The sequence below is a fragment of the Rhinolophus sinicus genome, chromosome X, assembly GCF_036562045.2.
Source record: "Rhinolophus sinicus isolate RSC01 chromosome X, ASM3656204v1, whole genome shotgun sequence".
Taxonomy (NCBI): Eukaryota; Metazoa; Chordata; class Mammalia; order Chiroptera; family Rhinolophidae; genus Rhinolophus; species Rhinolophus sinicus.
The window spans coordinates 6,119,806-6,137,033 of record NC_133768.1 but is presented as its reverse complement, the minus strand read 5'-3'; the positions used below and the strand labels follow the sequence as shown (position 1 = coordinate 6,137,033).

General features: G+C 44.9%; 1 protein-coding gene and 1 pseudogene across 1 annotated transcript in view; both read left to right on the top strand.

The window, feature by feature from the left end:
• The first annotated feature begins 3,551 nt into the window (after positions 1–3,551).
• On the top strand, positions 3,552–4,161 carry LOC109436187 (coiled-coil domain-containing protein 25; annotated as a pseudogene).
• Positions 4,162–8,036: 3,875 nt separating this feature from the next.
• The window catches only part of ARSH (arylsulfatase family member H), a 29,948-nt gene continuing 20,756 nt past the window's right edge, over positions 8,037–17,228 (top strand). The window contains exon 1 of the mRNA XM_074323862.1: positions 8,037–8,612. The gene's annotated coding sequence lies outside the window, so the exon portion shown is untranslated. The remainder of the gene's footprint in view (positions 8,613–17,228) is intronic.

Sequence of the window (17,228 nt, the reverse complement as noted above, 5' to 3'; positions counted from 1 at the left end):
ATCTAGCAAATGAACGCAACGAAGCATGGGGGCCATTTCCTTAGGGACACCTGCCACTCTATGCCAGGTCTCCTGAATGGTGTCGCGAAGCGGGGAGGCCGTCAAGAACCTTGCAATTCTTTTTTGCGTGAGTTCAGACAAACAGGAAGGCATCTCAGGGGTCCATACGGAAACCCATCCTGGCCTTCACCCACCAGCTGCCACCAGGACGCACATCTCTCCCACTTTGGACGAGCAAAACGGCCTCAACACTTTGCTGAATGCCACGTGGGGGCAAAATCGCCCTGGTCGAGAATCCTGGTGGTAACGTCCTTTATAGATGCCTGGAGAACACTGACTTTCCATCCACTGCTGGCGGTCCGATCTCAGCTCCGTGTTTTTTCCTGAGACCTGAGCTGGTGGCAGAACGAAGGTCTGAGCCCTGGCAGCTGGACTCTAGACTTAGAATTTTCTGCATTTATCTTTACCTTTATCTTTCCTTCCTCCCTCCCTTTTTCCTGCTCCCCTTTCCTCTTCTTGTCCTTCTCCTGTTGTCTTCCTGTTTGTATCGGCTGTTTCCTGGGTTGTAGTTTAAAGCTTTACTCTTAAGGATTATAAAGGGAACACCTCTTTCTGAGTAAGAAGTCTCTTCCTCCCGTCCGCCAGCCCTGCTCATTTCCCTCGCACAGGCAACGCTTGCACGTTTTCATGGAGACTGAAAGTTTTCTACGGGTCACACACAAGAAGACAACCTTGAAATCCACCTTCCTAAAGCGCTCACCTCAACTCTGATGTTATTGCTCGAGAGAGAGAGAGAGAGAGAGAGAGAGAGAGAGAGAGAGAGAAAATGCCTGTCAGGGAAAAACGAATGGCTTGTTCCCGTAAGCAAATGTCTTACATATGGTGGGCTAGTTTTAAGAAAAGAAAAAAAGGTGTAAAAGCTGTTTTTAATGTCAGCTAGCATCCTCTATTTTAAAACACGGCCCAACCTGTCTTGCTAAAATTTTGCCCCCAGTTTTGTTTTTTTTCCCCCTGATAATTACGGACTTTTCTTATCTCTTGGGAACGTAGTCCCTCGTCCATTTCCGAGGCAGAATAGCATGCTAGGCGTGCTTGCTCCTGGTTTATAAATAGTCAAACATTTCTTGCACCTACATTGCCTTTCAAGCATCTTAAGAAAAAGGGGGTGGTCGGTTGGCTCCGTGGTTGGAGCGCGGTGCTCATAACACCAAGGTCGCCAGTTCGATTCCCACATGGGCCAGTGAGCTGCGCCCTCCACAACTAGACTGAAAAACAAGGACTTGACTTGGAGCTCAGCTGCGCCCCCTACAGGTAGATTGAAACAAACAAACAAAAAACAACAAAAAAAACGACTGGACGTCCTGTTCCCTAATAGTCCCCAGGAATAAAAAACAAGAAAAGAAAAGGAAAAAGGGTTGGTGCTTTCAAATATGGAGTAAAATTTCCTACCAGATGAATGGATAACGGACTCACGTTCATCACAACGAAATATAAGAGAACTGAACACTGGAAGTCAAACACTGGAATTGAAACCAGCTGTGGCCACATTCCTATTTTTATCAAAAGGGGAAATTGGGAAGAGAAAAGGCTCCCTAAGACGTCCACGTTGGAAACCACATGTAAACCTCATAGAGACATATTCTGTGCCATCAAAGGCATTGGATCCGTAGCCTTCATTGTACAAAACTTGAAACCAGGGTTTTTACGACTTGGCTCTGGGCCAGAATGGCCTGAGGAAGTGTTTACATTATAGATTTCTGCAATCCTTCCCAAGTTTTCTGAGCCAGGAGATTTAGGGTTGGATGCTACAATTAAAAAAGAAAAAATTCTAGTTGACTTTGCCCAATGTCAGAATAATATACACGGAGCCCCTTTAACTTGGAGTCAGAGCTGCCCTCCCAGACGAATGGCCTTGCCTGTCTTACTTGTCAAACCTTGGATGTTATTATAACATGGGACAAAGTCACCTCAGGACGGGGCCTTAACAACCTGGTGTCCCAAAGAGCTGTTTGCAAAGACAACAAGAAAGCAGGTGTCGTGACTCCAGGACGGATGCCTCTGGGCTGAAAATTAAAACCACTGTTTAGCATCAGCGTCCCTGTGTCACGTCATCTGCACCAATAGCAACGCCTTCCTTCTGTGATGTCACTGTCCCCTCCCTTTGTCATAAACACCCCTGGCCTTTGTCTCCCCATCGGAACACTGTCTGGGCTTCTGTCTGAATCAGTGTTTCCTGAATAGCTCTTCTTACTTTCAATTCTTTATTTCTTTTTTTTTTTTTCAGTTACAGTTGACATTCGATGTTATTTTATGTTAGTTTCAGGTGTGCAGCATAGCAGTTAGACATTCATATAATTTATACAGTGATTCCCCCCTATTCGTCTAGTCCCCACCTGACACCATCCATAGTTATGACAATATTATTGACTCTGTTCCCTGTGCTGTACTTTACATCCCCGTGACTATTTTGTAACTGCCAGTTTGTACTTTTTAAACCCATCACCTTTCTCACCCAGCCCACCACCCCCTCCCGTGTGGCAACCATCTGTTTGTTCTCTGTGTCTACATATGAGTCTGTTTCTGTTTTGTTTGTTCATTTATTTTGTTCTTTCAATTCCACATATAAGTGAGGTCATACAGTATTTGTCTCTCTCTCTGTCTGACGTCTCTCACTCAGCATAATACCTTCTAGATCCATCCACGTTGTCGCAAATGGTAAGATTTCATTCTTTTTATGGCCGAGTGATATTCCATCGCATAAAGGTACCAGCTCTTCTTTATCTAGTCGTCTATTGACGGATACTTGGGTTGTTTCCATATCTTGCTGTCCTTACTGGTCTCGATAAATGCTTGTTGTCTGTCACTTTGCGAGGACTTTCATTTTTAGGTGAAGACCTACCAGGCTTCTGACATTAAAATATGATTCAACTTTCTCCGTTTCTCTTCGTTTCCAGACACACACACACACACACACACACACACTACATATACCTAAGTATATACACATGGACGCACACAGACATACACACAACCATATATACACACTTGCACACATATATACATATACTTACACCTGCATATATATACATGGATATACCCTGTTTCCTCAAAAAGAAGATCTAGCCAGACCATCAGCTCTAATGAGTCTCTTGGAGTAAAAATTAATATAAGACCGGGTCTTATATTACATTTTATAATATAAGACTTAGTCTTATATTATATTTTATTATATAAGACCCGGTCTTAGATAACAGTAAAATAAGACCGGGTCTTATGTTAATGTTTGCTCCAAAAGACGCATTAGAGCTGATGGTTCGGCCGGGTCTTATTTTCGGGGAAACACAGTACACACTGGTTTACGTCCATAGGTAGTTTGGTCCACACATCTGTAGCTTTAAGTAGCTTTATTCCTTAGGTAGTTTCAGGGAGAGTTTAAGAGCTTTTGGTACTTTCACCTCCAATAAAGGGCAAATGAAGCTTTTACTGTAAATTGCTCAAACGTTCTGGTTTGGGGAGGAAGAAAGCCATCAGAACAAATAAACCATGGCTTCTAGTATCCGCACTTTGACAGTTGGTGTTGCTGGAGTCTCTGTACCGCTGCCGGCGTCATGGTGTTCAACTGCACCAGCAGCAGCGTTCACTCATCTGCTTACACTGTTCACATGGGAGGAGATAAATGTGAAAATGAGGGTCTAATCAAGTATGGCCGGCCGGAAGATACTTGGTTTCATGGGGACAAACTCTCTTCCGCTCATGTATGTCTTCGACTACGTAAGGGGGAGAAGACAGAGGACCTTCCAAAGCAAGTCCCGATGGACTGTGCCCGTCTTGCGAAGGCCAATAGCATTCAAGGCTGCAAGACGAACAATATTAACGTGCTATAGACACCGTGGTCTCACCTGAAGGAAACAGCCAACAGGGATGTGGGGCAGATCGGCTTTCACAGGCAGAAGGACGTGAGCATTGTGACCGTTGGAGAAGAAAGGGAATGAGATTTTGAACCGATTAGAAAAGACCAAAACGGAGCGGTTCCCGGACCTAGCAGCACAGCAGAGACTGTGAGGAGAGCAATGAGAAAAAACCCGAATTCAGGAAAAGGAAAAGAGATCAAATCAGGATGGCAATGACTCAGATGAATTCATGTGAACGGACAAAAGGACCTTTTAAACATGTGAGTTTAAGAGTAAGAAGGTAAGTGCTTATGCAATGAATAAATTAAGACAGGAAAAAAAAAAAGATGTGAATTTAGGGACAGTCGCAGACGTTTTGATTTCGTCTATGTTCTGAGTTATAAAAAACAAAACAAAACAAATACCTACTCGAGAGTTTTCAAAACTATTGTTCCCTTTTATGCTGACAGAGAGGATCTCATATATATAGAGAATAATAGTTGGACTTGAAGACAGCATATAACTTCAGGAAAGGGGAAATATTTTTGGCAGACCATGTCTTCATACCTCCCGAAAGCTGGCTGCCCTTGTTCTCGGGATGGGCTTTAGAATGAACCCTCTCTGAAAAGTGTTTCTGGTACTGTCGTCTGTCTCTGAAAACAGCTGTCTTGGAAAGCTTTTCATATTCTTCAAAATAGCTTCACTTCCGTGAAGAAGAATGTATTGGTGAGCAATATAGAGCAGTGTTCCCCTCACCCCCGATTTCCTGATTGGCATAAAAGCACATGGGTTTTGAAGATGCTAGTGATATTTTCAGAAAATTGGCTGGCTTCAATATTCATGTTGCACTGCGTTGTCAGAGTTAATTACCAGAGTTGTCCTCGGCGCTCAGCGTGCCCTGGCTTCTACATTCTCTGTCCTTACTTTCCCTGAGTGACCTTGTTCCCACCACACTTCAAGAAATAGTCGGTATTAATCAAGGTTGGGCCTCGTGGCAGTTTTTACCTGAGCACCAGATAACCCAGGTCACGTACATTATAATTCCAGGGCTTGGACTCATTTCTCAGCACTGAGGGGAGAAACAGGAAGGGCTGCTCTGTGAATCATTTGGAAGTTGTAGGTGACCTAATCTTCATGTTGGAATACAGCGTAAAGCGAAAGCTCACGTTGTAATTAGGATTTTAGAAAGAATTAAGCATTGCATTAGCCAGCCAACTCATTTGTTTATTCACTTTGAAAGGATATTTATTTTGAGTTGTAACCACAGAGTTCAGATTTCTGAATGGTAGACTCAGTAACTTAATATGTATAATAACAGTATTACTCATTCAAAAAAAAAAAGAAATAAACCATATGTTACAACTAACTTCCTCAATTGTAGACCTAATGAAATCTTAAGGTTTTTATATGTAATCCTGTAAGTGGGTGCTTTGCAAAAACTGATTACAGTAACAATCTAACTTGCTATATACGGAGGGTGTGAGGGGACAGAGCCCCAGAGAGCAGTTTCCAGGCTCTCGGCCTCAGGTGGAAAGGTGCTGGCTCGGGTAGTAGATGGCCGTCAGCTGTTACCAGTTAGGTAATTAGTTACTGATATAACTGCCGTGGCTACGCTGGTTGGTTGGTTGGCAGAAAGAAGTGGACGGCAGGTTGCAGATGGTGTGGTTCCTGTTTCCTGTGCCTCTAACCCAGCCGCCAGCGAGAATACAGTGGTATGACTCCCCTATCTATGGCTCCGTGGGTGTTCCTGTTTGGCCTCACCATGTCCTGCTTTCTTATGTGGGGAGCGGGAGCAGAGACCCTGCATGACACGGGGCCAAAAAAAAATGTATATACACATTTTAAGAAAGGAAATAGCTGTATTAATTGTAAGACTCAATATATACCAATAACAAAAGATGAATACAAGTCACGCGTGACTTCTGCAATGACAAGAGGTGCTCAGTGTGGTTTCCATCAGCGTCCAGACACTTCTGATCACGGCCAACTCCTGCTTGAGCAGAGGTAACATCTCTTAAAATGTATGCATTCTTTTTGGCACCCCCAGCATATATATTATCAGTTTATAAACATAAACATTCATTCGTTTCTTAGGGCTGCTGTAAAAAAATATATGCATATGTGTGTATTCTCCAGTAAGCTTGAGAGACAGAATTAAACACGTTTTCTTAACTTAGGGCTGCTTGGCATGCTATTTTAATTTTGTTCAATATTTTAAATCCACTCCATTGAAGTATACACACAATGCAATGCATCTGTTTTGAGCATAATAAGCTCAAACTTACTAAACGTAATAAGCTCTCTTTAATGTCTCTGCCCGTGTTACCAGCACCACAAACAAGAAAACAAACACTGTCATCACCGCAAAATGTTCCTTCCTGCTCCTTTGCGGTATCCCGCCCCCCTGATCCCAGACTTTTCTGGGGTGGCTGCCTGGGGCTGTCGCAGTTCTCATCTCAACGGCTTCTGTCTTGCAAGACTGAGGTGTTCCTGGTCCTTTGGGAAGAAAGAGAGAGAGAGAGAGAGAGAGAGAGAGAGAGAGAGAGAGAGAGAGAGAGAGAGAGAGAGAGCTTTTGTTGGGGCCATTTTTTGTCTGAGTCCATTTGGTGTTTCTCGGTGGCTGGTTTCTTCAGCGCCACCAAATGAGAATCACTGTTCCAAAGTCAAGTCTTCAGAATGGGTTCCCTGGAGAATTTGTGGATGGGGGGTGTTGTGACCAGGAATCTACCTGGGTGGCCGACGAGCTCTGTCCGGGGAGACACACCTGCTAAAGCTACGGAGACGCAGCCCAGATGGCCTGGACCAGAGCTTTGGAGGGAGAAGGGAAGGGGGGCCCGGGCTGACCGTTCTCACGCCCATTGGTTCCCTGCCCAGTGTTGCTGGGACCCGATGGATGGAATGCAGAAGGAACAACACATCTGTTTCACAAAACTCTGTGGGGCCTGGAGCGTCATGGCTTTGGCTGTGGTGTCTCTCTGTCACCCCTGTAAGGTCAAGGACAGCTTGGGATGTAGCCCATTTGCCTGGGTTCCTCCCAGAGGCTCTGAGGGAGAATCTGCCCCACATGTGTCCCCCGAGCTCCGAGGGCAGCCGTCATCCTTGCCGTTCCCGATCTGTGCCTTTGTCTTCAAGGATTGCCATCCCTTGGATGCGAGTCTCCGTGTACTAATGTACCCTTTTTACCGTAAGGACACCGGCTGTACTAGATTAGGTTCCACCCCAATGACCTCATTTTCACTTGATATTCTGCAAAGACCTTACTTCCAAATAAGGTCCCATCTGCAGGTATTGGGAGCTGGGACCTCAGCATCTTCTGGGGGGATGGAATTCCAGCCATAATTGTACCATTCTGGCAAAACAAAGTCATTGATGCATGTGCCAGCATATTCGTGTCCTAGGGCTGCTGTCACAACGTTGCACACACTGGGTGGCCTAAAATAGCGACAACATAAAATTGTCTTATTAGAGTTGTGGATGCTGGACGTCTGAAACCCAGGTGTTGGCAGGGTCACTTCCTTCTGGAGGCTCGGAGGGAGAGTTGTGTAGGTAGAAGCAGAAGTGACAGGGACCCCATCCTAAGGGATGGGTTCCTCCAAAGACAAGGTTGCCTGGATAGAGCGGCAAATGTAGACGGAATGGTGGCCACAGTGACAGCACAATGACAAAGTGGCCTTGCGTTGTCAACCAGAGGTATCTGCAGGCAAATGAGTTGGCCCCAAAGAGTCCTCTGGAAAATGAGGAGATGTTTGAAGGCAGAAGAAGAGCTCATTTCGGTTCCCCTTGTCAATGTCACATCATCCCACCCCTGAGCTGGCGAAGATCGGAAATAGCATAGATGGAAATCGCTTATCCTCTTAAGTCAGTGGTAGACTCTGGGCACAGCTTTCTGGGACCAAAAACTCAAATTGAATATGTAAAGCACAGCATAGGGAGTACAGTCAATGTAACTGTAACAGTTATATACGATGTCAGAGGGGTAGCAGATTGGGGGACAGGGGTTATCACTCTCTGAGGGGTGTAAATGGCTAATCATTGTGTTGTTTTGTACACCTGAAACTAATATAATAAAAAAAGACCAAAGGGGGAGAAAAAAATTTAAATAATGATGATGGTGGACAATACCCTCGTGCAACTTTGATGCTGAGATGCCAGCATTTTCCTGATCTTGCTGGAAGGTGTCCGCAGAACGTTCCCACACAAGTAGGTGGTGACTGCCAGGGGGCTGACAGGGGTCGTAAAATGCATCTCGAATTCAGAAATGGTAACACACGGTGTTTTGAAACTGTGACCTCCCACGCTATCTGTGGTCTTTTCACTGTCTGAAGAACGCCCTTTGAAGCCCAGGCATGCTTTTGATTTTGATGAAGTCCCATGTATGGGTTATTTTTTCTTTTATCGCTTGTCCTTTTGGTGTCACGTCTAAGAAATTGACAGCAAATGCAATGTCATGAAGATTTGACCCTATGTTTTCTTGTTAAGAGTTTTGTAGTTTTACGTCTTTCATTTTGCGTGTTGGATGCACTTGGAGTTAATTTTGTGGTCTATACACACAGTGGAATGTCACTTAGTCGTGAAAAGGAGGGAAGTGCTGACACTCACCACCACGTGGAGGGACGCTGAGGATACTGGTCAGTGACAGAAGCCAGACACACAAGGCCACCCAGTATGTGACTCCATTTACGAGAAGCGTCCAGAACAGGCTCCTCCACAGACAGGAAGTGGGTGAGTGATTGTCAGGGGCTGGGGGGAGGGGATGAGGTGACTGCTCATGGCGATGGGTTTCCTTCTGGGGGACGGAATGTTCTGGAACTAGACAGAGTTGGTTGTTGCACAACATTGCAAATATACTACACCCATTGAATTGCACGCTTTACAATGGTTACAATGGCACAGCAATAAAACACAGAACAGCAACGACAGGAAGGTGGGGACAAAAGTATATGCTTCAGAACAGACAGACTCGAGCTTGCAACCTGGCCCAAATTCCAGTGCTAGTAAGTGGTCTGAGGCCCGGCTCAGCCGTGGACCCCAGCCTGTCTGTGTCACCCCCTGCCCCCCACCGTGTCCCTAGAGAAAACAGATGTTGGATTTGACCCCTTCTTTGCATGAACAGACCAAGACATGCTTTGTCTGAAAGGATTTCAAATGCCATCGGTCTAATTGTCACAAATGGACCCCATCTTTTCCCCCCCCGAAATTTGTCCATGTGGACACACCTCACAGATTGGAGATCAGCCTTTGTGGCAAATGATGAAAAAAAAAAAAGAAAAAAAAAAAGAAGAAGGATCTTTCCACATAACTCATCAGTTTTGAGTCTGGGAATTACAGCAATGTGGCCGCAGGATATTACTGCTGGGGTGTTCTGGGCGACATGGTTCTGTCTCACTGCTGCCAACACGGGAGTCCTGCATCACAGAGGCTGAACTTGGGGACAGTGTCCTGAGATGGCACTTCTCAGCTGTGTGTCTTGGAGGAGGTTGTATAACCTCTCCGTTTCTTGGTTGCCTCCTAGGCAGGTTGGATGACACGCAAAGCTCTCAGAACAGGGTGGGCGTGACACACGGGAACGCCGGGGGCTGCTGGTTGTTCTTGGGAGCTGGCAAATCACAGGGACAAGTCCTTTCTTCTCGTTCACAGTGTATTTTCTGTGTTTCGCGCCTCCCAAGAAACACATTTGTCTGCTGAAATGAGGTCATTGGGTGTTTGGGTTTCGCGTCATTTTGGATTCCAAGCTCCTGTGTGACGGTGTGCCTATAACTTTCATAAATTCCTTCCAGGATACGCCCCCAATTTCAACTCTATGTCTTCCACCTCCCTTGCCCCAGGCTTCCCCTGGAACTTCTGGTTCAGGAAAGAAGCTTTCCCTTCTAGAAACATCTGTGGGTCTTCCTCGTCATTCTAGGCTTGGTTTTCCTGACCACTCCCCCGTGCTTCAAGCGTGGCCGACGCAAAAACTGTCTTCTTTCTCCATGTTTTTTTTGGTTTTTTTTCCGAGCTGTTTTCAAGTCCTTGAGATGGGGTGGGTTTGGATCTAGAACCCGGCAATAGATTGAGTCACAGTAGTTGTTTGGTTTCCTACTGCGTATAGAAATTGTGTTTGTCCTGTATTCTAGGCTATTAAGTGTGCAATTGCGTTATGTCTGAACAAAACCCACCAATGGACATACCTTAATTAAAAAACACACGGTATTGATGAAAAACGCGAACCATTTGAGCCTTGGGAACATGGACCCTAGGCAAGCTGGCTCTAAACCTTCAATCTGCAGAAAGCACAGTCTCTGTGAAGCACGACAGGACCAAGGACAACACAACATGCCATTCCTGTAACGCTTGTGTCTGAAACGTCTTTGCTCCGGAGAAATGATGGTGATGAGGCTTAGGCCACGTGGTTGGTGGATGGCACGCTCGTCTTGTTCACAAGAATTGTCGTACGAGCCTTTGGCCAAACACCCTCACTTATCACACGCGTATTAAGACTGTACTGAAGGGTGAAATTCGATGAGAGAAACGTCCTGTGATAGAAGCGTTTCTGGAGGGGCGTCTACCTGAGTGCTGCACGAAGGGTGTCTTCGGTGCCCTATTTCCCCGTATAAATGAAGCTAGTGACACTGGCCTCAGCCGTGTGGGTTGTGTGATGCCGAGTTTACAAGATGTGCTTAGCCTGGAAGATGAAAGCTACTCTTGAGAGTGTGCAGCAGTATTTCAAATGCTGAAATTCACCTCGTTACAATTCCATTTCCTTGTCCCTGCTTTGAACGCCTACCTGGAGTACTTGGTTAAGTGTTTTTTTTTTTTAAGTATCTTGGCAGAAAACATATCCAATTTCATTACATCCCCTTAATTATATGTGTATGTGTGTGTGCATGTGTTTAATATCAGTTGAAAGCCTGAGATGAATGATTCCTTTCCTAAATAACTATGTAATAGCTGTTACGGGAAGTTATGTTCAAATATAAAAATAATGGATGGACCTGAGCCGTGCTCAGCCTTGGTCCTTAATAAATATTTAATTAGAACAATGAGTTCAGGGACTTACAACTGTGGCAGGAGCTGACGCTTTCAGGACCAGTGTCCCCAGATGCAGGCGGCGAAGACACAACTGGTTTCAAGTAAGTAAAATATATGAAGTTGACTCTAATTCTGGTTTGGGGCACTTCCACTTGTAAATGGTCAACAGGGTTAAAAGTGAATAGTTGAGTATTTGTTTTATCAAATTAGCTCTTCTCTCTCTGTGTCTGTCTGTCTGTCTGTCTCTCTCTCTCTTTCTCCCTATGTGTTTACGTTGCCTGGAATTTTATATAAATGGAATCATGCAATCCATCCCTTTCTGTCTGGCTTCTTTCACCTGGATTTCAGAATGAGTCTGTATTTCTACCTCAAACCTTGTTCCTGCATAATATTCCATGGGGTCCAGCTGTCTCCGAGTTGGTTTATCCGCTCGCTTGCGGGTGGACAGGTGGGTCAAGCCCTGTTTTCCACTGTGGACTGTATACGTTTGAGAATCTTTATGCCTTTCTCTGGAAGATAATGAAGTGGGGTCATCAAAGACCTTTGGGGGGACACATTTGCTTGATTGTCACACGATGACATCTGAACAAGCAAGTGTGAAACTGCAAAGGTGTCTTTTATTTTTTGGAGAGGGGATCTGTTACAAGGCTCGCAGGAAGCTATGTGGCTTGTGCCATCGTGGTGAATAAGTGAATATTCAGCTATCAGCGGTCATAGCTTGGTACATAGCATAACAATTCTGCCTCCTGGGACACTAGGCTTCTTGTCTCTAAATTTACTTCATAACGGCTATAATTTATGTTTTTATTAGTGGTCGTTTTCTTAGGGAAAAGCAAATCCACACAGCAGTGGAGTCTATCTCACCCACTGGAAAAACTGGCTTTCTATGAATAGTTAGGGGGAAACATGTTTTAAATAACAGATACATTGAAAAGTTTCCATGTTGTGGAGGGTTCTATGTTATCTTTTACAATTATAATGTTCCAAGAACCATGGACTGTCAGGCGATTTGGAAGACGTCTGAGAATGTATGTGACTCTCTTTAGAAATCTCTATGTCAGTGAGGGATTCCGTGATAATGCCATGATCAAACTGATTAAGTTTCGTTATGGAATTAGTAACATAAAGCCATGAGGAAACTGGTAGCTTTTAATGATAACACATGTAAATAATAATAATAAAAAAAGAATCTCAGGGCTTCTGTTTTAAATCAACAACCAAACGACTGAGAAAGGGACACTGTTGCATCATTCATAAGCGGCATTAGGTATTCTGCAAGAAGATAATTTCCCATTAGTGTAGTTCAGTGGATCTCACTGTGGACAGAGGGTAACTGTCGGCTAGGGGACATTTGGTGATGTCTGGGGACTTTTGTGGTTGTCACACTGGGGCGGGGGTGCTCCTGGCATCTGCTGGGTGGAAACCAGAGATGCTACTCAACGGCCTGCAGGGCCCAGGACGCCCCACATTGGACAGTCATCCAGCCCCAGACGGCAGTGGTGTGAGGCTGAGAGACCCTGACTTAGCGTCAGAGACGCTATCTATCTGTCTGTCTGTCTGTCTATCTATCTATCTATCTATCTATCTATCTATCTATCTATTATCTATTAATATTAATATCTCCCTATAATCTATCCATCCATCCATCATCTATGATCTATCTTCTATCTGTCATCTATGTATCTGTCTTTTATCTCTATATCTGTCTATTTTCTACCCGTGTGTATATTTAGCTATCAATGGTCTGATTCTATATCTCTGTATCTATTACCTACCTATCTATCTGTCTTTCTATGGCAGTGGCTCAAAGCTGGGGATGAATTTTGTCCTCCGTGGGACATATGACAATGTCTGGAAACATTGTTGTCGTGATGGGGGAGGGGATAGCTCCTGGTACCTGCTGGGTGGAGAGCAGGGACAGTCTTCAGTGTCCTACAAGGGACAGGACGCCCCACCTCGGACACTCATAAGCCCCACAAGTCCGTCGTGTGAGGTTGTGAGACCTTCTCGAATACAGGTGTACCCCTCACCCTCACGCCTCCCACATATGTGGAGTTTGACTTCTTTATACATCCCTGGCACCGGCTGTGCTGTGGCCAAATTTAGTGGCACTGCAGGTTTGGTTCCTGAGCACACAGCAAAGCAAAGTAAGGAGAGGCTGAAATGGGAAGTAGGGTCCATAGCTTTTGTCCACGTCAAGTAGGGGCTGCTGAGTTTTGGCCTGTTTTTCCTGGGTTGTAATGGCGCCTAAGACTTGTTCATCTAAAGCTGCACCCAACCAGTGGCTACGCTGGGCGTTAAGCCGCTTTGAGGCAGCCACTCTGCAAGGTGGCTGTGGGATTTGGTCGGTCACTGTGTGTTTTTTCAGGTGTTGGGGACAAGACAGCAGCGTCTCTTTCATGGGAAGAATGCGGGCTTTTCCCAGACTGGTTTCAATGGCCTGACTATTTCAGCTCATCCATACTTACAGAGAGAACATTTTAATGGATGGAGAGGCTGTATTTAAATTTATGAGTTTGGCTATAAGCGACACCCCACTCCTGCACCCCATTTTATCCGTGTAAAAAGGGGACTGATGATATTATTCCTGTCCTTTCCTCGTGCAGAAGTGGGGAGACCTGAGGACAAAACACCCACGTGACAGTGCTACCTCCTTGGATGAAAGGTCCCGTAAAAGTAATTACTGTTTGCATTTCACGGGCGCAAGGAAGTGCCTTAGAGACTTATACAGTTTTATCATCTAAGAGACCCGGGAGGTCAAGGAATGCATCCTCTTTATTTTAAAGGAAATAGCAAAGAATTCTGTCCTATGAATATACAATGAAGGTCCGACAATTCAGTTCGCAAACTTTCCACCGTGCACTTACACGGTGGAAAGATCACAAACGTAATTGTCCGACTGGCATCCCATTTATTCACCCAGTCCTCTTTATAATGGGAGCTCCAGCTGGTTTAAATCTCACTGTTTAAAAATCATGTTGCAACAACAGACATTCTCACTCCTGACTTTTGAAATTAAAATCCTTTTTTTTTTTTTTTTTAGTATTTAGTGGCAACTGACCCTCACAAAAACTTTCACCAGCAGTGTCAAGGTAACTGTCTTTGAATCTTTGTTAAAACGACGGCATAGAATCCAACTTGAAAAATTACTGGTGTTGTCACAGAGACATATTCTCTTGTGATCCTTAAAATTTCCTTTTTCTGGTGGCTGAGACGAGGGTAATTTTTATGGGCTTATTGATCATTTGTTTCTCTTCTATGACCTGACACCTTACGTTTAAGTTTTCTATTGTATTTTTGTTCCATTTCTAATTTATTTATACGACATATTGCAGATGTTTCCTCTTTCTGTGAACATGTCAGTTTTGCTTTGCTGATGGTATCGCTTGACCTAAGAAACATGCACACCTGTAGAGAAGTTTAATTTATTTGAGCCAAACTGATGACAGTTGCTGGGAAGCACAATCTCAACAGATGAAGAACATGGTCTGGAGAACGGCAGTTTTGCAGCTTATTTTGTACATTAGACTCAAAGGAAGAGACGTAAGGAGCGTTACATGAAATCCACGGGTGGGAGAAAGCCAAGCGGCGAAACCTCTGGGATGGGATAAAAACTAACACAGAGAGACACATACTTTTCTTTTTTTTTTTTTGCTCCTTTGGAGGTAATGTGTTTTATTTTTCCTGGCTTACTTTGGTGAGAGCAGGATAGAAAATAATGAACAGTTACAGCACCGGAGATGGTATTTGGGGAACAAGAAAACAAGGAGGGTTTCTGTGGTCTCCTGCGCTGGTTGGAGGTTGTGCCCTGAGGGGTCTGAAGAGGAGATTACTCCCACATTCCAAGGCGATGTTATCTTAGATGCAAAAAGACAATAGACAGGCTCACTTCAGGTAAAGATTGACTTTTGTCCAGGAAGCTACAAGCCAAGGAGGGGACTACCCGACAGGACCAGGTGTTAGTTAGGAATTTTTATGTTCAGACCATCCCATGTGGTTAATTTCGGCCTCTGAGTTTGTCGGCTCTGCCATGCTGGCCTCCCCTGAGCTTGTCAGGTTTAGTGTGTGGCCCCTTTCTTCGTCCACACTCTTACCATATCGAAGCTTCTTTTTTTCTTACATATTTCTTTTCCTGTGGCTGCTGTAAAAAATTACTAGAAACTGATGTCTTACAACAGCAGAGATATGTTCTGTCCCAGTTTTGGAGGCTGGGCGGAGAGCACAGGCCTGAGTGTGGGGAGAAGTGTGACATCGAGGTATCCCAGGGCCACGCTCCCTCCGAGGGCCCCAGGGGACGGTCCCTCCTGCCCCTTCCAGCTCCTGGGGGCTCCAGGCGTCCCTGGGCTGGTGGCCGCCTTCCTCCCATCTCTGCCTCCGTCTCCACGTGGCATCTCCTCTGTGTCTGTGTCCCTCCTCTTCTGTCTCTGATGAGGACACTGTCATTGGGTTCAGGGGTTCCCTGATCCAGGACGACCTCACCTCAGATCCCTCACTCAGTCCCATCTGCAAAGACCCTGTTTCCAGACAGGGCCCCGTTCGCCAGGTGCCTGCGTATAAGTATCTGATAGATGCTCACTAAGGTACCCATGGCTGACACACTTTCTTATTTTGGGATCATTGGGATTTTACCTCTAAAGACAAAACCAGTAAAATTTGGAATAGTTTTAACACGTTTTCTTTTGGCTTTATGGAGATAGAATCGACATATAGCATTGCGTAAGGTTAAGCTGTATAACGCGACAACTTGATACATGTATATACTGCCAAATAATTACCATAATCAGGCTAGTTATCACGGCCATCACCTGACTTAGTTAAAGTTTTAACCCCATCATTTTGGAAGGTCCACTCCACCACCACGGCTCCATCCATCTATCTATCTATCTATCTATCTATCTATCTATCTATCTACCCATCCATCTGAGGGAATGTAGAATGCACACATATTCACATGCATTTTGCCTGCAACATTTCACCCGTTTTGGAATGTAAGTCTCCTATTGGCTCACATGCTTCCTGGTCTTTCTCAGATGCCAGCCATTAATAACACGACCTTATCGAATAGTTTTTTGAGGGGTGCTTCTTGATTGAGTAGGTGATTCTGGAGACCCCTTTAAATACATTTGGAAAACAAAACCAATGTGTAAATCCAGAGTTGGGTTTGATGCCAGCCTGATGCATTTCTAGAAGCTCAAGCATGCCTCACAATGAGATAATATTTGATAGAATCCTATGTTAAAATTTGCGGGGAGCAGGGTAGGGGAAGGCATTCAGACTAGGATGGGGCAGCTTCCTGGGTACAAAGGGTCCTTTCGATATTCCTTAAAATCTGGAATTGATAACGTTGGATTGATTTCCTTCACGAAGGAAAGAGTTATTTTCATCTATGACTAATGAATAGATTTTGTATCTCGCCACTTAGGAAGAACTCTGCACTGGTGGCTAGGACCACCGGTTGTGACTTTTACCAATCTTGGATGGACAGAGGCTTATATGTTAGTGTGGAAAGGGCTGCAATTGGCGGGAAAAAAAAGCAGCATTCCTGTAGACCTTGTTTTCTGTAAACTGTCATTACTGGAACGGTATATATTGTGTTAGTGCAGTTGGAGAGAGAGAAAATATAATATGGACACAGTGGAATCAAGTCTAATGCAGAATTATCGATTGGGGTGTGGGGCAGAGACAATGGGCCACCACTCAAAGGGTGATGTGTGGGTTTCACCAAGGGCCCCCCCCCGTAGTAGCCTCCAGAAATGTCACATTTGAGAGCTTTACTTGAGGTCTAAGATTAGAAGGCCCTGGGGGTTGACACACACACACACACACACACACACACACACACACTCACACGGTTAGTAGTCACAGACCTCATATTGAATCCCACGTCTGCAATTTACCAGCCTTGTGAAAGTCTTTAAACTCTGTGACCCCCCAACTCCCTCTCCCCAGAAAACAGGTGAGCTGTCATTAACCCTTCCAAGCCAGCCAGGGAGATATTTTGAGGATTCAGTGGGGGCAGGTGTGTGTGGAAATGCCTTGGGGATGAGGAAACCTGTATAGTAAATGGCCGCGTTCTTAATCTTTATTCTATGTCATTTGTCTTGTGGCTTCTCAGCCTAAAACAACCTCACTGGCTGCTAGGAATTTGAAGGTTCCAGGTAGGGGGGACACCACACTGGACCAGTCTCTGAACTCTTGTGAACGGATCCTAATTACAGCCGCTTCACCTGTCCTTCTCTGCCAGATGAGTCTGGCCACCATGGCTGGCACTGTGCTTTTCAGGATAGAGAGCATTGATTTTCCACTGTGTGTAGACCACGCAACAGTGTT